Source organism: Ambystoma mexicanum, chromosome 8, assembly GCF_040938575.1.
Source record: "Ambystoma mexicanum isolate Mex_15411 chromosome 8, UKY_AmexF1_1, whole genome shotgun sequence".
Taxonomy (NCBI): domain Eukaryota; kingdom Metazoa; phylum Chordata; class Amphibia; order Caudata; family Ambystomatidae; genus Ambystoma; species Ambystoma mexicanum.
The window spans coordinates 287751285-287775286 of NC_090929.1; positions in this window are offsets into that span (position 1 = coordinate 287751285).

Genomic DNA, 24002 nt, shown 5'->3' on the forward strand with positions numbered 1-24002 from the left:
TTTACTATGCATAAGCTATTGATTATATGTCTAAGCCCCATACTGTTGAAACAAATCTTGTTCTTTGTAAAACACTCACACTAATGTATGATATGTTAACTCATTTGTTCGAGATAAATGCAAGGTACATGATCCAGATGTCCACTGTCTTTCCAAATATATGTATGTTCACAAACATGTTTTACTCGCATACAGTTCTAAAATGTATATAATGCAAAATGATGAAACCACAAGGCTGTTGTAAATAGAATGCATTTTGTAATATGATGCTCATGATGAACATAAACGTGTAGCTTATATTATGATCATAGTTTGCATATTATCCGATGTACCTGCAACCGCACTGGCCGCATTCTACCTCGCATTCTAATGATTAGTATGTAACCCTGCAGAGTGAACCGGCCACAGGGTTCTCTCTCTCTCTCCAGCGCCACATACTCAGCCCCCACCATCCTCCTCCCTTAGGCTGGGCTGACAGCTAAAGGCCCTTGTTTCACTGATGCTGTAATGATACAAATGTAACCTCTCACCTTTCTGCTGAGCCCGCACCAAGTATCCACCTTCCCATAAGCCCCCTGATACATGATGCCACCATAAACTTACTCGGCACCCCCAGACTCTGGTTAAAGAAATATGGGCAACAAGCCCCTCATCCCACTGCTTTTTGATGTACCGGCTATGTGCCCGCTGACCAGATAGTATCCCAACTCACCCCAACCCCAACTGACCATGGTGGCAGTATATTCACTCTTGTACTAACATATTATAAAAATGTCCCCCACTAGATCTAATAATATAATGCAAAATGATAAAACCACAAGGCTGTTGTAAATAGAATGCATTTTGTAATATGATGGTCATGATAAACATAAACATGTAGCCTATATTACGATCATCTATTCCATTTTATTCGATGTACCTGCAACCGCACTAGTCTCATTCTACCTCGCATTCTAAAGATTCGTATGTATCGGAGTGAACCGGCCACAGGGTTCACTCTCTCTCTTTCTCTCTCCTGCTGCAGCGCCACATACTCAGCCTCCATCTCCCCCCCCCCCTTAGGCTGGGCTGACAGCTAAAGGCCCTTGTTTCACTGATGCTGTAATGATACAAATGTAACCTCTCACCTTTCTGCTGAGCCTACACCAAGTATCCACCTTCCACTAAACCCCCTGACACATGATGCCACCATAAACTTACTCGGCACCCCCAGACTCCGGTTAAAGAAATATGGGCAACAAGCCCGTCATCCCACTGCCTTTTGATGTACCGGCTATGTGCCCTCTGACCAGATAGTCTCCCAACTCACCCAACCCCAACTGACCATGGTGGCAGTATATTCACTCTTGTACTAACATACTATAAAGATGTCCCCCACTAGATCTAACAAAGCAGAGTGATAGAGGTATCCCTAACATGTGCCCCCTGTTAAGCCACCTGAGCCCATGAAGCAGTCCCTTTATTGTATAGTGTTTTTATGATGATGAGATAAGAGCACCTAGATGTATGTGTTATTTCTCTTGTGATGTTAGATCAACAATTTGTAGGATTTACAGGGCATTATGAATTATAGTTAACACTGAATGAGTATGTGTGGCCACAAGGGCAAATGTTAGTGCAGCCAAGATGTATCAATTCAGACATCTCCTGATCTGGCACTCCACCCCGATGAGCCCAGCTGACCTCCAAGCATCACTATGACCCCACGCTGAGCCTCACCAATCCTGAAGGTTCGACCCTACACATCCTATACTGCTCATTCCCCTTTGCCCAATCTCATCGATTCATGTAATCCCTAGCTCCCACGTCATAGGTGACGTGGTTTTGTAACAAAATGTAGATGCTTTCTGATGTTTGGCAGAGCACTCTCGGAGTTTGCAGAGTTCTCTGCTTGCCCTATTTTGGTTTTGGATAAACTTACTTTTTACCTTCTCCCGCACTTGCTCCTGGTCTCATTCCCTCCTGGGGTGTGTCCATTATTGACTCTCATTGGGGAGTTGGCGTTGCATTTTTGGGGATGCTCACTTTCACTAGCATGATTCAAATGCTGGACAAAGTGTCCTCTCTCAAACCTAAACTAAACATTGAGAACCCATTTCATCAAAAATGGTTCAACCAAAAAATTCGTACAATGAAAAAAGATAAAAGCCGACAGTAAATGGTTGAAAGATCCCACTGACGAGAAGTAGACTAATTGGAAGATCCTTGAAAAAATCTATTGGGTTACCATTCACAAAACAAAAAGGAACTTCTTTAATACCCAGATAGATGCAATAAATAAGAGTTAAAAAAACTCTTGGAGGTCTTCAGACATTAAGGTGGTTACGGTTACCCCTCTTCTGAAAAAAAAGGCCTGGACCCCATGGAATCTAGCAATTTGAGACCAATTACCAACTGTCCAATTTTTCTATCTCCTGCGGTGTTCATTAGCGGGCCTGTATGTCTCCTATCATTTTCAATCTCTACATCAGGCCCTTATGTAGCCTCTTGGAAGGCTTGGGTGTCTACTTTATAAACTACACCAATGACACCCAACTGGTGATGGAACTATGGGTACCAGAGAACATTTATGCTTCAATTGAGTCTTGGATGAATACCAACTGGATGTGCCTCAATGGTAATAAGACTGATCTCAAATTAAAGCAAAATTGGACTTTAAATATTTATGCTTTTGCCTTGACGATTGTCGTATCCTGGTTGTAGATAGGGTCAAAACATTGGGCACGTACTTGGATTCATCGTTTACCACTGACTATCATGTAAACCAAGTGTCTAAAAACTGCTTCTACTATCTCTAACTGGTGAGGAAGACTCTGCCTTTCCTATCCGAGGAATACTGTGGCGCTATTGATTGAGCTATGATCTTGCCTAGACTTTATTATTGTAACTCACTTTTGATTGGAGCTAAATGAAATGCCTATCAAAACTTCACATTTCTGAGAATGATGCTGTCAGAATTGTTAAAAGCAAATCGAGGCAAGAACTTATTTTCAAGAGTAAGTAAGAATTACATTGGCTCTCTATCACCACTCGTATATCTTTCAAACCTGCAGTACTGGTACACAATTGTCTTTACGGCACCTCCCTGGCATACTTAAAATCCATAATTCTTCCTTATGTCCCGACTAGATCCCTTCGCTCCTCCCAGGTGGGGCCAGTGAACGCTTTAAGTTTTAACCGGAACAATGGCTTGGGTACATCTTTTAAAGTCGTGTTAGCTAAAATCTGGATTTCTCTTCCTCTAAATCTGAGACTTGAGGAAAATCTTGTCAGTTTTCGTCACAAGATAAAAACCTTCCTGTTTGAATAAAGTACCTCAGGATTCCCCTTCTTTTGGAGCATTCATTTCCCGTTTGCTTTTGTTTGTTCCATATGTGTTTATGCTTGTGCGCCCCGATGCCTGCAGGTTTTGGCGCCTTATAAATAAATAAATACATTATATGAAGGCTATGTGGGAAGAGTGTGGAGTCACCTACCGGTTCTCTACATCCTTCGACCCACAAACAAATCTGCTTGTTGAGCAGTTTAGCAAGACCCTGAAAGGTATACGAGGTCCACTCAGTCTACTGAAAAAGTGATCCCAGGAGGATAGCTCAGCGGCAACATGCTCACCTTGGAAACAAGATGACATGACGCAACACAGGTTCGATCCCTGGGTCAGCGCTTAGAAACCTCTGGGTATTAAGCGTGTTATAAATACGCAAATAAGACATATTCATGTAACAGCACCTTGATGCCCCCGGGCTGTGTGAGTGCTTTAAAAATGAAAATAAAATAAAAAAATTTAAAAAGGGGGTTGGGAGGGCAACTCCTCATCAGCTACGCGAGATGTGGTGGACTATGTACTTGGCCTTTGGTAAAGAGAAGAATGGCAAAGTACATGGAACAGTCGACAGAAAATGAAAAGGCCAGTTAGGAGCTGATGAAGCACTGGTACGACCAAAAGGGCACAGTGACAGTCTATTCTCCAGGCCAGTAGGTGTGGATTATGGAGCCTGTCAAGCCTGGTGCCCTTCAGGACAAGTGGACTGGGCCTTATTGTGTGCAGGAAAAAGTCAGTGAGGTGAATTATCTCATTGACATAAAAGGACCTAAACAGATGTGTAGGGTCTTTCACGTCAACCAGCTAAAACCCCATTATAGTCGGGATGACTTGGTCATGGCATTAGTGACTGATGGAGAGACAGAAGAGACCCATCCCTTCCCAGACCTCCTGCTCACTGAAGCCACAAATGGGTCTGTTGAAGGTGTCAAACTTGTAACGGATTTGTCAAAACATCAGATGGCAGACTGTTGCTGTTCACTGGGGCAGTTTCCTGGTCTGTTTTCGCTGACTCCATTGCGCATAGATTGGTGCACCCATAATGTGGACACTGGAGACAGTAAGTCGGTGAAGAGTACGATTCACCAGATGTCTGATAAAGTCTGGGACACCATCAAGCAGGAAGTTTCCAAGATGTTATCCCTAGGATTGATAGAGCTATCCCACAGCCCATGGGCTAGCCCAGTGGTTCTGGTCCCTAATAAGACCAGTGGTGGGAAGACTGAAGTCTGCTTTTGTGTGTACTACAAGGGGCTCAATTCTGTAATTAAGACTGATGCTCAACCCATTCCTCGGGCAGATGAGCTCGTTGACAAGCTTGGCGCTGCCAAGTAAATGAGTACTGTTGACCTCACAGCAGGGTACTGGCAGGTGGGATTGAGAGATCGAGTGAGAAAGAAGTCAACATCCTCAGCCCAGAAGGACATTATCAATATACTGTGATGCCCTTCGGATTGAAGAATGCCCCTGCCACTTTTCAGCAGATGGTTAACTAGGTTTTGTCTGGTCTGGAAAACTTCAGTGGTGCCTAATTCAACAAAATTTCCTGAAACAAGGGTTTCAGGCGCTGCAGAATGTAGGTCTGACTATCAAGGCCACAAAGTGCCAAATACTGCAGGACACAATGACTAACCTAGGCCACCTGGTCGGTGGAGGTACGAAACAACCTCTCGAAGTGAAGGTACATGCTGTGAAGGATTGGGACATCCCCACCACACAGACGGAGGTGAGAGTCTTTCTAGGCCTCACCGGGTACTACTGGTCATTCATCAAAGGGTATGGGACCATTGCTATGCCCCTGAATGATGTAACTTCCAAACAGATGCCGAAGAAGGTAACTTGGACCCCTACCTGTCAAACCTCCTTTCTAGATTTAAAGGATGGATTGTGCAGGGCCCCTGTTCTGAAAGTGCCAGACGATGGTCAGGAATTCATTATCCAGACAGACACCTGTGATTTTGGGATTGGAGTAGTGTTAGCTCAGCTGAATTCTCAAGGGCTAGAGCAACCCGTCACCTACAAAAACAGAAACAATCTGGGCTGTGGTTGAAAAAGAAGCTTATGCGGTCATGTGGGCCATAAAGAAGCTGAAACCCTATACCTTTGGGTCTCACTTTACAATCCAGGCAGACCTCGGCCTCTTCGATGGTTCATGGCCATGCAAGGGGAAAACACTAAGTTTTTGCATTGAGTCATATCTCTACAGGGATTAGATATGGACATACAGTACAAGCCAGTCCACCCGCATGGAAATGCAGATGGCCTCAGCTGGTAGATTCACCTTGATGATGAACCAGGTGCTCAGTAGGGTGGTGGTTCACATGTTGATGCTGGGAGGCATGTGAGGAATCTGACCTTTCACACAGTGGGTGTGCACTCGCCTTGGCTTTTAAATGAAATTGAATGTTTGTAGATCAAACTCTGGAAAATGTGCAGGATAATCTGAACACATTTTCCTATGCCACGTGACATATACATAGACCTGTGTACTCTAGGTGGACACAGTGTACATGTGCAGTCCTCCCTGTCATATTTAGTTGGGATCTGACATGTGGAGTACATGATGCATCTCAGAAGGGGGAGGGCCAAAACCTTCTTCCTGCCATGACCAGCCTAATTAACTATCAAAGGCTCCATGGATCGGCCCTGTACGTTTGTTTACCCTCTGCAGATGGTGGCAGCGATTAACATAATTAACATACTAATAGAGTATACTTCAAACAGGCCCACATGGGGCATGGCTGCAGAGGCTAACAAAACACAGGAAAATCCCAAAATCCTTTGATATGCACTATGTCAACCTTAAGCCAGCTCCCGCCTCTCATTATCAAGGGCAGTGACCTGTCATGCCTGGGACTATGTGTTTACAGTAGGCAACCCCCACAGGGGGACTCCATTTAGAGGGTAGGAGTATGTGAGTTGACAAAGACAGAAAGTCTGTTCGCACAACAGCTTCAAGGGATACCTGCTGCTTTAATCAGGAACTACAGAGAGCTCAAATAACCAGAGAGACCCGTTGATGCACAACAGATAGGAAGATGGGTGGGACTTAGTATTACATGTTTTCACCCCTTTACCTTGTTCTGTTGCAAAGCACTCATGCATACATGCGAATGTTGGTGGGGACCCAGGATTGGTTCATCAAGTTAGGCTCAGCCTATATCAATTACTGTTGTCCATTTGGCTTTAAAAGAGGGTTGAGCCCCTATTTTGGCAGATCATCTGAAGACTTTACAAGGAGTAACAAGAAGAGCTTGTTTGGACCCTGGCTGAAGGTGCAGTCTGAATTACAGCTTCCGCTAGTGGAGGCAGGCCAGGATTTCCAAAGAGGAAAGCAAGATACCTCCACAAAACATCTCCTAGGGAACAGAGGGAGATACTGTATCCAGAGGACCCTCCATCAGTACCTAAACCGGTACCCAACCAGCACACAGCATGCCCTGCAAGTCTCTGCAAGCAAGCTGCCTAGGTGAGAAGTGCCAGAGAGTCTCTGAACCAAACTAAGGACAGGGCAGCTGCCTGCAACACTCAGTGGAGAAGGTAGGAGAAGAGCATCTTGGCAAGCATCTACCGATGTCCACCCTAGAGTAAATTGTTGAGCCAGTGTAGCACCTCGAGCTGCAAACAACGCCACCGCTGACTGTTGCTACGCCACAGTTGCTAAGGCCATCTGAGATGCCTCGACCAGTGCTTTAGACACGCCGACCAGCACTGATACAAAGAAAACTGACCTTGAGCTGCTGTGAAGGCCAGTGTGCAGCATTCTGCCCAGCCTCGCTCGTGGAACTGTATGCTGCCTGATACCCACATCTGTCTCCAGTCTTGAATTCTGTGGCAGAAGCTGTAAAGCACCACGAAACCGCCTCTACTCTATCGAGCACCAAGAACCTCTGCAAGCATATGCTACATTGTGGTTCTGACGGTTCTGACCCCCTGGTCCTTCTCCGGAGGCCTCTACTGACATTTTTCTACCCATTGCTCCCTTTGCGTTGAAACCAAGTATCCTTGAACTATTGCGATTAATTACTTTACCAACTACCCTCCTGTCAGTATCCAGAGTGCATTCCTTTTCCTTCTTGAAACTTTCTGTCCTCTGCATTCTTTTAAAGGGTGGGTTGCATTTTGTAGTGTGCTAGAACTACTTGTTGAATAATAATAAACTAGATATTTGTATACAACCTTGACTGGACAGTCCCTTTTATCATTGGGTGATAATTGTATTTAAGCCTTCCGTTCTGTCCACTTTACCAAAATTGGACAAGGAGGTTTATAATTTGCGTGTGTTTCCAATCTGTTTGGATACCTTCTGGTGTACTAGAGGTGGGGGGCTGATTGATGTTTTAGAAACAGATATTCATCCTTTGAACACTTGTGCAAATTTCACCCCACACAAAAAGACCACTTCCCGTGTAAATTATCTGGCTTTCACTTGCCAATTTCACTTTGCCTGCGGTAATTTCACGCAACCCTGTTTTTGGAGCCTTTTCAGATGGAAGGTTGCTGATAATTATTTTCAATATTAATTCTTCCAAAGATTTATCTTATTAGAAAAATTTGAATATGAGCTACACTAGTGGCTGTAATATAAAAATGATCATTCCTAGTCAGTCTCTCACTCTCCATCTAAAAGATGCATGCTCTGTCTCCCTAGCACGCACACACGCAAACACAAACACAAACACAGACACACAAACGTACACATATGTGTGTGCTCCACACATACACACGCATGAACACATGCAGACACGTGCAAAAACGCACATACACACTCACGCTGTTTTATGCATACCCACTTGTTCTCTAACTCAGTCGCTGTACATGCAATCTTGTAATGCCTGTTTCACCACATGGAGTGGCACCAACTGCTGTCTTTTCAAGGGCAAAGCTAACTCTGTACACTAGTGCTGAAGTGAATGGCTTAAAACGTAATGCCCAAATAGTCCCAGCATGCTCTAGGAATGCGCCTGTGACGGTTCAGGATTTGTGTTGAATCAACAGTGGCCAGGAAAGCAGAAAGCAATTAAATGACTCCCAGGGGCACCTGCAATAAAAGCTAATTAAAGAGCTGCCTACGCCCTGTGAGCAGCAGAGCGAGTGCAGCTTGCAAGGCTTTACATAGAAGCATGCGCACTATCTCTCTCTCTCTCTCTCTCTCTCTCTCTCTCTCTCTCCCTCTCTCTCTTTTTGTCCTCTCTCTAAAACAAGTTTTAAATTAAGAGTTCAGGTTAATCTAACCAAAAGTTAAAACTACAAAGAGTGTATGCCACTGCAGATTCAACCATGAAACTTGATTTATAAACACGGACCACATGCCACTACAAATCCAACCTTAAGACTGACTTCAACTGCGGTATTGATCTCACATGCATAATACTGTAGGAGACAATAAACAATACATTACAGGGCCTGGCAGCCCTGTAATTATGGTAAAGTTGCTCAACCCATAGGACCAGGTATTAGGTGGCTTATATTTTGGCACTGCGCGCCGAATACTCAAACAGTATTTGGCCATCTCCGAATGGTTTTGCAAAGTTTGGTGCAGTTTCGTCGGGGGCGAGGGCGAGTTATAGGTGGGACCCAAAATGTTTGAAATCCATATAGACATACACACCTACTGCCTAAACCCCTGGACGGATTTGCCGAGGAGCGACAGCCTCGTCCGGAAAGTGTACTTTTGTAAATTTGGTGTAAATCCATCCAATATATATTTTTTTTAAATGGCCAAAAAGTAGATCTGAAAAATAATTGTGATATTTGCGTCTGGTCCGCGGATTCACTTCCTGGTTCGGGGTCCCTGGACACCACTGGATCAATCAGAGAGCTGGGTAACGTTCACAGACATCATACGCACCCGCTAATTGGTCAATTAAAATCATGAGGTGCAGCAAAACGTTTGAAATGGATGCCATGTTGGATTCACAAACTGCGCCCGTAGCCCACAGACATAACGTTAAAAACATCCTCAAAAGCACAACATTACACTTGCCAAATTAATGAACCAATCTCTGTGGAGGTGGGATGGGATATTTCCAGAAAAAGACACAAATTGGGTGTTTTTTCTTCTCCGAAGACCCCGACCATCTCAGATGATCGGGGACTTTGCTGGGATGGTCACAAACTTGACAAAAGCTTGAGATCATCCATACATATTACTGCATTATAAGGTTGGTGAAGAGCAGTTTTTGGATGGCTTACAACATTTTCGCCATTCAATGTAACTGCATGACATTTTGAAATATAATTATAGACACAACCTCAAATGCTTCTGCAAGGTTGGGTGCTGTTTTGGTAAGAAGGGGTAACATTAGAGGAGGGTGTCCCAAAATGTTTGAACAGCTTATAACTGCCATTTGACAAATATGCATACAAGTTTGCAAACAGATTTTAGACCCAGATTTCAATGTTTTTACAAGGTTTGGTGGGATTTTGTCAAGAGGGGCAAATTAGAGGAGGGGTCTCAACATTTTTAGATGGTTTATAACTTTGGTGCTGTTTGACAAATCTGCACAAAAGTATGCAAAAAGATTATAGACTCAACCTTGAATGTTTGAGCAAAGTGTGAATGGATTTTTTCAAGTGGGGGCTAAGTTTTATCACAATTTTTATTATGTACATTTTGACACTGTTTAAAAAATAAGACATGGACGAATTTGCAGCAAACCTCTATTAGGAGCATTGGCAAGGACCCGAAAGCATGGTTTCATAAATGTATCTGTGTTTTATTGTTTGAAAAGTGTCATAATGTAGGTACACAAAATAGTGATATACCTTAGGTGACTGAGCTATAGCCTGTGGCCAGAGCCAGTGGCCAGATTGTACGAGTTGTGGCCGAAGGCCATGACCCAGACATTCTGGCCACTGGCCATGGCCACCAGAGGCCACCAATTGGGTCAAAGTGGACATGGCCACCAGGGACCGGCTATGTGGTAAGGGTTTTCAAAATCGGTATAGGTTTGAATGGGGAAACAAAACTCTGCTCGTAGCTACAGCTTAAAGTGCTGGACAGGATTGCAGTAAACTTTCGCAAGGAGCATCAGGAAGGACCTGAAAACATGATTTTGCGCATCTGACCTGTGGTTTATTTTTTCCAATGTGTCAAAATGTAAATAAAATAATAGGGATATAACAACCCATTGATCACCTACCCACGGATGAGCTGGAGCTCCATCCGAGCACTGCAGGAGCAGTGCTGATCCCAGGAGAGGAGAGCCCCCTTCCTGAATATATCTGGTAAGCAGGCCGTTATTACCGTGCCTGTTACGCGACCGCCGCCACAATTTCTTCAAAGCACATCTAAATTCATTTGTGCTCACACGCAGCACTGCCGCATGATTTCTCCGCTCGCAAGTGCATCCACGATCGAAATATGCTGCCAGACCGCCGAATTCGCCATCAAGCACCACGAGGAGTGCCCTTTCCAAGATGGCCGACCCAGGCCTGATTGACCTGCAACTGTAGAAGTCCACAAACTGCTGCTAGGCCTGGATTGGTTGCTGCTGCCTACATCAGCACCTATCAGGCGCCGGCAGGCGTACGCCGGCCCACCCTAACCAAGCCCCAGGAAACAAGGCTGCTTCCTGTCCTTAGCCTGTCACTAGCCTGCACGCCCATCGGCAGAAAGTTTGCCAGTCGAAGCGCTGAACTCGTCATAAGGTAACATTAACTATCCATTATCCTCAGCTTGTTGCTATAGGAGTCGCCTCGAGCGCTGACACCTTCTGCAACTCCACCCCATTACAGTGGCAACCCGATGCTTACAGACCTGAAAGCCCCTCCCGTGATCAAGATCCATAAAGTCCCCATTGCCACGCCACCTTGCTGTCCCGCTCTGACTCTCTCCCATCATCACACTATCAGCCCACTGCACCGCCCGAACGAACGCCCATGCAGGTTATCCCTCCTCCTGCACTGGTCTCCATCTCCGAACGGCCGGCAGTGCAAACACCCTCACGCTCGTACCTGAAGCATTGCATGTGTTATGGCTGCCTGCCCTGTGTATTCTATATGTGATACGTCTGTAATACAAACGAAATGCCGGTTATGAATGATGATGCCGTTACAAAAAATGAATTGCTATGACTTACAATGATATCTGTTCATGCATTCCTTATTCACAACACACCTTGCTTAATTCCACTCACAAGCATAGTAGCACATCGCGCCTAATATTATACTTGCTCTGATTTTGTAATCTGCATCCAGTCTACCCTAACCAAAGATCTATATAGAATACAGCCACCTACTACGTGTTACAATTATATCTCCTACATATTATCCATGTAGTGTTACAATAGCCGCAATCTGAACTAGTTGCCTATGCCTTTGCTCTGCACAACACCCACTCACTATAAGGCATGCTCAATTGTACCTTTCCGCTAAACTTACCTGCTGATACCCTTGTGCTGGCTTGACCATATGCCACTCTTGTCTTACTGTATCAATGTGCCAGTCTGATAACTGATGCCTATTCGATCCTTTGCTTTTGTTGTCACATTGTATTAATCCGCCCTATGCTACAGCCGCCACTTGGCATAGGCCTGATCAACGCCCTACACTGATATCATATTATATTGACCTGACCTCTTACTACTGATCCCACACTGTTGATGTCATATTGTATTGACCTGACCTTTTACTACTGATGCCATATTGTTGATGTCATATTGTATTGACCTGTCCTTTTACTACTGATGCCATACTGTTGATGTCATATTGTATTGACCTTTTACTATTGATGCCATACTGCTAATCCCTGCATTGTACCTCTGCCACTTTGCCAACACCATGCTACTCTGCATCCTCTTTACCATGTTCCCATCTTGTATTGTGCATAACAGTCTACCGTGTACTGGTAATAACTACATAGCCTATAAGGATGGCCTAGCTAGACTGGCCTTCCCTAGGCATTACCCTATCGCCTGCTCCACACCATTCTTGCCCACCACACCAGCCTTCCCGCTATGCTCACGACATGCCCATGCTACCGATGGCAGCGCTCACGCAGATGTCACCCTTGCCAATAGCAACACCAATAATCCGAAACGGCATGACCCTAGCCCAAATGCATCACGCCCTGCCCATGATAATAGCCTGACTAGCACTAACACCCAAGTAGACACACACACCACTATTTTCGGCCTGTCTACACGCAACAACAGACTAGGCACCAGACTTGCACGAAAAAATAGCAACCATCCGACTAAACCTCACACCAAACCCAACAACCAGAATCCAGTTTCTAACAATTCTCCCCTTAAAGGGGCACTTCTAAATGTTAGATCACTAGTTGCCCACTCCATAGAAACTGCTGACATCATCCTGACCAACAACCTTGATTTCCTTGCAGTGACTGAAACCTGGTTGCATGACGCTGCAGGCCCATCTCTATCCTCCTCAGAGCCGATAGACCCAACGCTCGAGGAGGTGGTGTAGCCATCATCTTTAAATCCTCTCTCAACATTAGACTAGCCCCCTCCTCCCTGCTGAAATCATGTGAGCATCTCACAGTCAAACTTCAAACATCCCCCAAGAGCACAATTACAGTCCACCTAATAATATACAGGCCTCCTGGCCCGCCTGGACACTTTGAAGAAGAAATCACATCCCTAATAGCCGAGAGTTCCAAACCCTCAGCACAAATCATCATCCTTGGGGACTTCAACCTCGGGTATAATGACCCTAATGACACCCCAGCCACCTCCCTGGCCAACGCACTAACCAAGCATAGCTTCAGACAATTTTGCTCCCAACCCACTCACTCGAAAGGAAGAACTCTCGACTGGATAACAGATCTTAACTGCAACATCACCCTCAAGATCCCCCTACCCCTTGTCTGGACGGATCACTACCTCATCTCGCTTGACATCAATACTAATAACCCATTGCCTAATAAACCTTCTCTTGCACCCGACTGCCTAACAAGGAACAAGCGTAACATTACAGCTGAAGCGCTAATACCCCTGGTACACCCCTCGCTCAACGCACTACCAGCCACAGCTGATTTGAACTTGCTGGTCAACTCCTATAATGAATCCATGTCCAAAGCGATTGACACTGTTGCCCCATTAAAAATGCGCAAAGAGAAACCCAAAGCACACTTGAACTCTTGGTACACCCCTGTCATGAGCACTGCTCCCGAGAAGCCAAGTCAAGCCCAGCATCCCCGGAAGCAGGCACACGACCCTCGTCCCCGGCTCCAGCAAACCCCTATTGGGGCCCTTTGGACCATGTCCTGGCGCCTCTGGCGCCAGGCTCATAAGGAACCTCAGTCTCGGTGCCAGGGGCGCCGGGCTCATAATTCTTGCAAAGGTGCTTGGGTGGACCTACCTGTAGCAGACCATGCTGCATACTCACCTTTGCAAATGCTGGCAGGATGAAGTCCCCAGCCTTCTGCTGGGAGGAACTATTCCCTGAACTGGGACTACTTTCTTACCTGGGTGGGGCTGGTGCCACTCCTTAGCTCTGGAACACAGGAACTCTTTTACCTGGGCGAGGCTGAGGAAGAAGACACCCAATCACTCCAACACTATTTAAACCACACCCGATTGGGAAAACGTGCTTCGCGTTATTCTGCATCTGCAGCAGGGCGCTCACCGAGTCAGCTCCAGCATTCCAGTGACGTCTCCAGCTTCAGCTCAGCAACCTGTGGAAGAAAGACACGAGAACTATACTTACCATCCAGGAATCTAGACACCGGCAGAACCTGCAAGCAAAAGAAACATAAGGTTAGCAAGTTGCAACACGTTCGCAGCCACGCTCGCTTACCTGATCCATCTGTGCTTTCACGGATTCTTCGCGGCCTTCTCTTCAGCAGCCTAACGGCACCTGTAAAGACAAAGAACATTGTTAAGTAGGAATCGGGTGAAGGCGGCCGCATTTACTTTTCTTACCTGCTTTTGTGCGCGTATTACGATCTCTTCAACCGCAGCAGCCCGGCACCTGAAAACAAGAAAAGACATTATTTAAGTGCCATTAAAGACTGCAAGAAAGCCTAACACTTTCGTGTTTCCCCACGTGCATCCGCGACTGGGAAAACGCCCGCAAGGTCCCGACACCTGCAAATAAGAAAAGAACATTGTTAGAGGTGCTATAATAAGGTCACAGATCATTATATCACGTACTTCGCACGTGCAACGGCAACGGACGAGCAACGCCCGCAACATCTCAAGACCTGAAAACAGAAAACAAGGGACATTATTGAGGTGTCATTGAAATTCCCATACCTATGTACAACTGCACGTGTCGCGCTCTCAGAGACCACGCCCTCAGCATCCAGGCACCTGAAAAAGACAATGCAAAGACTTCATTAAAGGTGCCCATCTCTTCAAGACTATAAACTCTTTATACCTACTGGCATCCGCTCGTGCAGTAACGGCGGCATCACCTTTTGGCATCTCAGCACCTGTGCCACTTCTAAGGCCACAAAAGACTTTGAGGACCTCCAGTGACGTAACTGGAACCAACGCACCCCTGCATAAGTCGCAGGATGGAGAGCCCAGCATTTATTCGCCTAAGGTGAGAGCTCACCAGGACATTGGACTTTCGGAGAGTTGGCGATTAGTGAGGAGGAAGTCCAGCCAAACGGTCATTAACCCTTTTTTCTTCCGCCTGCAGAAACCTTACCCTGCAAGCCAGATGGTCAATAAGAGGAAGCCCAGTCCAGAGAGTCATCGGAGCTCTACGCTTCTCAATTGAAGAGACTATAACAGTTCAGCCGGGACCAGCGCCCCCGTGGGAATCAGGTGAGCGTTACAGAACGCGAAGCCCTCCAATAACCTCCTACCCAGGCGCTATGGAATCTTCCGACACTGATCAACTGGCCCAGTTACTAGGGGAATTAAGAGCTGAAGTACATGCTGCCCGCCAGGAAACGAATGCCCTGAGGAGGGAATTGATTATGTCCAAAGAACGAACTGATGACCTCGCCAGACAGTTATTACAAACACAAGCGGGGCAAACCCCTCTACCTAATTCAGGAGGGACCTATACCCCGGCGGCTTCAGCCAATCCTGTTCAAATCAATCTGCCCGGAAATTAGCCTTTGGCTCCGCCCGAACGTTTCTCTGGTGACCCTAAGAGGTTTGCGGTGTTCATAAATCAGTGCCGATTGCACTTTCTTTGTAGACCAGCTGCTTTTCCGACTGATCGGACTAATGTAGCCTTTGTGCTTTCGTATCTTAGCGGCAGCGCCGCTGATTGGTCGATCCCTCTGGTTACACAGGATGACCCGATTCTTCGCAATTTCCAGGCCTTCCAGGCCAATATGGAAAGACTTTTCGCAAGACATTCCCAGGGGCAGGCCCTGGACAACGAACTCCTTTCCCTACGGCAGGGCAATCAGGATCTTCTGGCTTATATTGCGTCATTTAACAGACTAATCGTAGAAATCAGATGGCCCGAGGACAAGAGGATCACGCTTTTCCACAGGGGTTTGCGTGGCAAACTCAAAGACGTCCTAGCCCAGGTCGTGAATCCCCCTCAAGATTGTACAGAGTACATTGATTTAGTGGTCCAATTGGATCACAGACTACAAAACAGAAAGGCAGACCGCTCCAGGTTCGAAACTCGAGTATTCTCTAAGCCACTAACTCACACCAAAGGAGTTGAAGCCGTAGAACCTATGCAAATAGGGGTTGTAAAGGGTCCCCTAACCCAGAAAGAACGCGACAGGAGACGACAATTGCAGCTATGTCTCTATTGTGGAAATTCAGGACATTTCCTCCGAGATTGCCCGGTGAAACCTCCGAAGAAGACAGTGGGAGCTTCTGATAAGAATTCCGAAAAGCCCGAGCCGGGAAACGACCTCGCCCGACAAGTGTAGAGGTCCGCTTGCCGAGCGTAAAAACCAGTTCTTTGACCTCGCACTTCATAATGTCAATGGTCCTCATAAATCCAGAACGACCGGATCGCTTGCATGCCATTAAAGCATACATTGATAGCGGAGCGATTGGAAATTATGTAAACCGCGAGATGGCTTCCAGGATGAACCTACCCCTTTGTCCTAAGGTAATTAAAGACGTCATTACCACAGTGGATGGTACGGAAATAGCCTCCGGACCGGTAACCCATACCACCACAGAAGTGACGTTATTAGGCCAAGATGGACATCGGGAGGTAATCATGTTCGATGTGATCAAGGCCCCGCAGTTCCAAATAATTCTGGGGATCCCTTGGTTGGAGAAACACAATCCTCAAATTGATTGGCGAGCAAAGACGATACAGTTCCCAGAGTGTGCACCTACTTGTTATCCTCGACCCAGTATTGGCCTAGCGGTAGCAACATCCGAAGGACCGCAATTGCCTCCAGAGTATCAAGAATTCCAAGATGTCTTTCAGAAGGAACAGGCTAATACCCTGCCTCCCCACAGATCTTACGACTGTCAAATAGACCTGATACCCAGAGCCACTCCCCCTTGTAGTAGAATTTACGCCCTTACCGAGCCTGAAAATCTTCATTTGCGACAGTATCTGGACCAGTACCTGGCCAATGGATTTATCCGCCCATCAAAGTCTCCTGCATCCTCGGCTCTGTTCTTCGTACCTAAAAAAGAAGGTGACCTTAGAACCTGTATTGATTATCGTGCCCTGAACCAGATAACGGTAAAGAACAGATACCCCCTACCTCTGATTCCGGAACTCCTTGACCAAGTTAAGAACGCCTGCATTTATACAAAGCTAGATCTCCGGGGAGCCTACCACTTGGTACGGATTAAAGAAGGCGACGAATGGAAGACGGCATTTCGCACCAAGTATGGACTATTTGAATACCAAGTGATGCCCTTCGGACTATGCAATGCACCAGCCGCTTTTCAGTATTTTATGAATGATGTCCTCAGAGAACTCATAGATGTTTGCGTAGTCGTCTACATAGATGACATCCTTGTGTACTCATCTTCAGAAGCAGATCATCGGAAACATGTTAGAGCCGTCCTTGAAAAACTCCGCCAACATAAGCTTTTTGCTAAGCTCGAAAAATGTGTTTTTCACGTCACGGAGGTCGAATTTCTAGGCTTTATTCTGACACCCAAAGGAGTCCACATGGACTCGAGAAAGGTGGACGCTATCATCAAGTGGCCATCACCTACTTCCGTGAAAGGTGTCCAAAGCATGTTAGGTTTCGCCAACTTTTACCGCAGGTTTATTCCAGAGTTTTCACGAGTGGTGCAGCCCATCACCGCCCTCTTAAGAAAAAACAAACGTTTTGAGTGGTCAACAGAAGCAGAACAGGCCTTTCAAGAGCTAAAAGCCAAGTTCACCTCAGCACCCGTACTGAAACACCCACGCCCAGACCTCCCTTACATCGTTGAGACCGACGCCTCCAGCTTAGCAATGGGGGCGGTTCTATCACAGAGAGATCCGGAAACTAACCAATTGCACCCCGTGGCATTCTGGTCTCGCAAGTTCTCGGCGCCTGAAATTAACTACACCATCACAGATGAAGAGCTTTTAGCAATTAAGTCCGCTTTCAAGGCCTGGAGGCACTATCTCCTTGGAGCCAAACACACTGTCACGGTAATCACCGATCATCAAAACCTACAATACCTGAAAACCGCCAAAGCTCAGAACTCCAGACAGCTTCGCTGGGCACTTTTCTTTGCCGAATTTGACTTTGTAATTACTTATCGCCCCGGCAACAAAAATGGCAAAGCGGATGCCCTTTCCCGGATTGGAATGGGAGATAATATAGTCAATCCTGAACCTGTGCCAATAATTCCAGAACAGAGAATCCTGGGCCTGATTTCTTCACAATCCATCGAAGATATCGAAGCAAAAGTTAAACAACTTGTGGCCCCTTCGGACTTACAAAACTGGCAACTGAAGGGAAAGGACTTCATCATAAAAAAAGACCTGCCTTATTTTCAGGGACGACTATTCCTACCACATGCCGATTTACAAAAACAGGTAATCTCTTGCTACCATGATTCCTTGATGGAGGGCCACCCAGGCATTGCCAAAACCTCGGAAAAAGTCAAGAGACACTTCTGGTGGCCGTCATGGAGAAAAGACATAAAGGAGTTTGTGATGTCCTGTGGTGTGTGTGCCCAAAACAAAGGTCAGAAGGAAAGACCAGCGGGTCTCCTGCATCCGCTAGACATCCCGCCACATCCCTGGCATACCCTCTCCGTGGACTTCATCACCGATTTACCCTCCTGTTCCGGATACAACACTATTCTAGTAATTGTAGATTTGTTTTCTAAAATGGCCCACTTCGTTCCACTAAAGGGCTTACCTTCAGCTTCAGTTCTAGCACGGGAATTCCTTGAAAATATTGTAAGATTGCACGGCTTCCCTTCGGTTTTGATCTCAGATAGGGGGAGCCAGTTTATCTCTCACTTTTGGCGAAGTTGCTGTCGTTTAGCTCAAATCGATGTGAGACTTTCAACCAGCCATCATCCCCAGACCGACGGACAAACTGAGAGGACAAACCAAACTCTGGAACAATATTTACGTTGTTTGCTACAGCAGTCGGAAAGTAATTGGAAAGATATCCTTTGGATAGCCGAATATACTTACAACAACTTGATCCATTCAGGAACCGGAAAAAGTCCCTTTTACATTTTATATGGGATTCATCCTCGAACCTCCAATCTCGACCCGCCCCAAGACCTTGGAACGCCTGCCGTGGATCAACTTCACAATGCTATCACTCAAGCTTTCAAAGAAGCGACAATCCACCTACAACAGGCTAAAGAACGATACAAAAGGGGAGCAGACCAACACCGAAGAGACGCCCCTCAATACCAGGTTGGAGATCAAGTTTGGTTATCCACCAAACATTTATCACTTAAAGGACCTCACACCTTCAACCCAAAATATCTGGGACCATATCCAATTACAGCCATAATAAACCCAGTGGCTGTCAAATTGGGTTTGCCATCCCACATGAAAATACATCCGGTGTTTCACGTATCTCTACTAAAACCTATGCAACCTGGAACCAGACTGAATAAACCTCCAGAGCCTATTCAAGTAAATGGAGAACCTGAATTTAAGGTTAAAAACATCCTGGACTCCAAGATCATCAAGTCAAAATTATTCTATCTGATCGACTGGAAGGGTTACGGACCTCAAGAACGATCATGGGAATCCTCTGACCATGTCCATGCTCCTCGTCTAGTCAGAAAATTCCACTGAACTTTTCCCAATAGGCCAAAACCTCCGGGGAAGACAAGTTTGGGAGGGGCCTTGAGGGGGGGTGCTGTCATGAGCACTGCTCCCGAGAAGCCAAGTCAAGCCCAGCATCCCCGGAAGCAGGCACACGACCCTCGTCCCCGGCTCCAGCAAACCCCTATTGGGGCCCTTTGGACCATGTCCTGGCGCCTCTGGCGCCAGGCTCATAAGGAACCTCAGTCTCGGTGCCAGGGGCGCCGGGCTCATAATTCTTGCAAAGGTGCTTGGGTGGACCTACCTGTAGCAGACCATGCTGCATACTCACCTTTGCAAATGCTGGCAGGATGAAGTCCCCAGCCTTCTGCTGGGAGGAACTATTCCCTGAACTGGGACTACTTTCTTACCTGGGTGGGGCTGGTGCCACCCCTTAGCTCTGGAACACAGGAACTCTTTTACCTGGGCGAGGCTGAGGAAGAAGACACCCAATCACTCCAACACTATTTAAACCACACCCGATTGGGAAAACGTGCTTCGCGTTATTCTGCATCTGCAGCAGGACGCTCACCGAGTCAGCTCCAGCATTCCAGTGACATCTCCAGCTTCAGCTCAGCAACCTGTGGAAGAAAGACACGAGAACTATACTTACCATCCAGGAATCCAGACACCGGCAGAACCTGCAAGCAAAAGAAACATAAGGTTAGCAAGTTGCAACACATTCGCAGCCGCGCTCGCTTACCTGATCCATCTGTGCTTTCACGGATTCTTCGTGGCCTTCTCTTCAGCAGCCTAACGGCACCTGTAAAGACAAAGAACATTGTTAAGTAGGAATCGGGTGAAGGCGGCCGCATTTACTTTTCTTACCTGCTTTTGTGCGCGTATTACGATCTCCTCAACCGCAGCTGCCCGGCACCTGAAAACAAGAAAAGACATTATTTAAGTGCCATTAAAGACTGCAAGAAAGCCTAACACTTATGTGTTTCCCCACGTGCATCCGCGACTGGGAAAACGCCCGCAAGGTCCCGACACCTGCAAATAAGAAAAGAACATTGTTAGAGGTGCTATAATAAGGTCACAGATCATTATACTCACGTACTTCGCACGTGCAACGGCAACGGATGAACAACGCCCGCAACATCTCAAGACCTGAAAACAGAAAACAAGGGACATTATTGAGGTGTCATTGAAATTCCCATACCTACGTACAACCGCACGTGTCGCGCTCTCAGAGACCACGCCCTCAGCATCCAGGCACCTGAAAAAGACAATGCAAAGACTTCATTAAAGGTGCCCATCTCTTCAAGACTATAAACTCTTTATACCTACTGGCATCCGCTCGTGCAGTAACGGCGGCATCACCTTTTGGCATCTCAGCACCTGTGCCACTTCTAAGGCCACAAAAGACTTTGAGGACCTCCAGTGACATAACTGGAACCCACGCACCCCTGCATAAGTCGCAGGATGGAGAGCCCAGCATTTATACGCCTAAGGTGAGAGCTCACCAGGACATTGGACTTTCGGAGAGTTGGCGATTAGTGAGGAGGAAGTCCAGCCAAACGGTCATTAACCCTTTTTTCTTCCGCCTGCAGAAACCTTACCCTGCAAGCCAGATGGTCAATAAGAGGAAGCCCAGTCCAGAGAGTCATCCGAGCTCTACGCTTCTCAATTGAAGAGACTATAACAGTTCAGCCGGGACCAGCGCCCCCGTGGGAATCAGGTGAGCGTTACAACCCCTGAACTATTCAGACAAAGAAAAAGCAAACTCGAAACACTGTAGAAAACAGCTCCCTCCTCAGAAAATAGAACTAACCTGACTAATATCACCGCCCTCTACAAAACTGAGATAATACGTGCCAAAAAAGAAACCTTCAACTCCAGGATCACCAAAGCAGGATCTAGTACTAGAGAACAATTCAACATCTTAAAAGAACTTGAAAACCCCATTCCCCCCACAGATACATGTACCAAGGATAAACCCTGGTGCACGGCCATCCAGAATGCCCTTGCCACCAAAATCACTGGGCTCCAAACTAAAATTGAAAACAAACAACAACAACTCTCTAACAGCCCAACCGCCAAACTAACCTCACAATCACCTACTGACACCAATTCAGGTTTTACTTTCAAAAAAGTAACGGTACCTGAAGTACAAAAAATTATAGCCTCCCTGAAACCTTCAAATTGCAAAGGGGATAGCTGCCCCGCACAAATCATAAAAGATGCAGCCAGGGATCTATCCCCCTTCATTACCAAGCTAATACACCTGTCCTTCTCCAGCAATGCAGTCCCAAGTAACTTAAAACAATCCTGGGTCCTCCCACTATTAAAAAAGCAAACTCTTGACCCGGCTATACCGACTAACTATAGACCTATCACCACTGTCCCGTTCTTACTAAAAATTCTTGATAGAGTCGCCTATTTACAAATTCAGGACCTTCTAGAATCCAACCAATTATTAGGAATCCGTCAGTCTGGCTTTCGACCTCAACATGGAACAGAAACGGCCCTTGTTGATCTTAAAAGTCAGATCGACAAACTCAAAGATAAAGGCAAGGCTGCTATCCTTCTTCTCTTGGACCTCTCTGCAGCCTTTGACCTGGTTGACCACAAAATCCTATGTAACCACTTGTCATTGGCGGCACACTTCTCATACTCAGCGGTCACTTGGATCCAATCTTTCCTTGCTAACAGGACCATGTGTGTTTTTTTCACCACTAGCAGCGGCCGACCCAATACCCATCACATGCGGTGTCCCACAAGGCTCATGTGTCTCACCTACTTTGTACAACATATTTACAAAGCCCCTCTTTGACAAACTGGACCATCTGGGTGTCACCTACACCAACTATGCAGATGACACCCAGATACTCCTAACCCTATCAGGCAACTACAACTCCGATGTCGACCGAATCAACGAAGTCTTCACCATCATTCAGGCATGGATGGCCACACATGGCCTCTGCCTGAATGATGATAAGACTGAACTGCTCCTGGTCGGCTACCCCAACACCTTCTCGAAACTTGGCCCCAACTATATCAGCATTACTCTCGATGGAAATAGCATACCCATTTCCAAAAGTGTAAAAACTCTTGGTTTCTATCTAGATACCAATACCAACCTCTCTAAACAAATCAATATGACCGCCTCATCCACTGCCTACACAGGTATGCTGATAAGGGCTTGCAGACCTCTACTATCCACTAGCAGATGCCTCATATTAGCCAGAGCACTCATACAGTCCAAACTGGACTACTGCAACAGCCTATATGCAGGTGCAAACAAATCCATCATCAATAAACTGCAGGTCCTCCAAAACAATGCACTCCGAGCTGCGCTTAATATTCCCAGAAGAGAGCACATCTCTGCTATCAGACAAACATGTAAATGGTTATCCATCGAACAAAAAATTGACCTAAAAATCTTGTGCCTCACCTAAAAAGCCTTGAACCACCTTGCACCTCCCTATCTAACCAACAAATTCACCCTGAAACCTAACATCAGAATCACCAGATCCTCCAACACTCTATGCCTGATGGTGCCCAAATACACCCTAAAATGAGCCGGAGGAACCAGCTTCCAGGTTCTTGCCGCCCAACTGTGGAATACACTTCCACTGGACATCAAAACAATCTCCACCTTTCAACCATTCAGAACCCAGGTTATCACTTGGCTACTGAATAAAAACTCACCCCACTACAAGTGACTCAGGAAACCTCACACTACCCTTCCCAGCCCTCACTCTCTACCCACTTATATCTGCGGGCACTAGCCTCTGTATCATTCTTGTGTACATACTATTGCCACTATATATCTCCCATGCTAACTGTAATTGTATAAAATACTGTAGTGGTAAATTGTATAACTGTATTATACGTTTAACTTGTACTCTGTAACCATATTCTTGTGCGCCCATATACCCCTGGGTCCGGAGCGCTTTACAAATAAATTAAACAAACAAACAAACAAACAAACTTTGGCCTGGGCAGTGGGCCTGGCCCTCGGTAAGGACAAATGTCTACTCTGATTTGCTTGTTGGGGCATGTGGCAAAACCGCCTAAACCACTGGACAGATTTGCACCAAATTTGCATTTGAAACCTAGATTTGAATGGGAAAAAATAAATTCTGCTCATGGCTAAACCCCAAAGTGCTGTATGGGATTTCAGCAAACCTGTGCCAGGAGCGTCAGCAAGAACCTTAATGCATGCTTTTGCAAATCTGTCCTCTGTTTTATTTTTTCCAAAGTGTCAAAATGTAATAACAAAATAAAGTGGTATAACTTTGGTGTTTGGCAGTGGGCCTAGCCCTCGGCAAGGACAAATGTCTTTTCTGATTTGCTTTTTGGAGTATGCAGCATGGCCGAAACCCTACGTTTGAATGGGAAAAAAGATTCTGCTCATGGCTACAGCCCAAAGTTCTGGATGCGATTGCAACAAACCTGCGCCAGGAGCATCTGCAAGGAACTAAACGCATGCTTTTGCAAATCTGTATCTGTCCTGTGTCTTAGTTTTTCCAAAGTTTCAAAATGTAAGTACAAAACATTGTGATACAACTTTGGTGCCTGGGCGGGATAC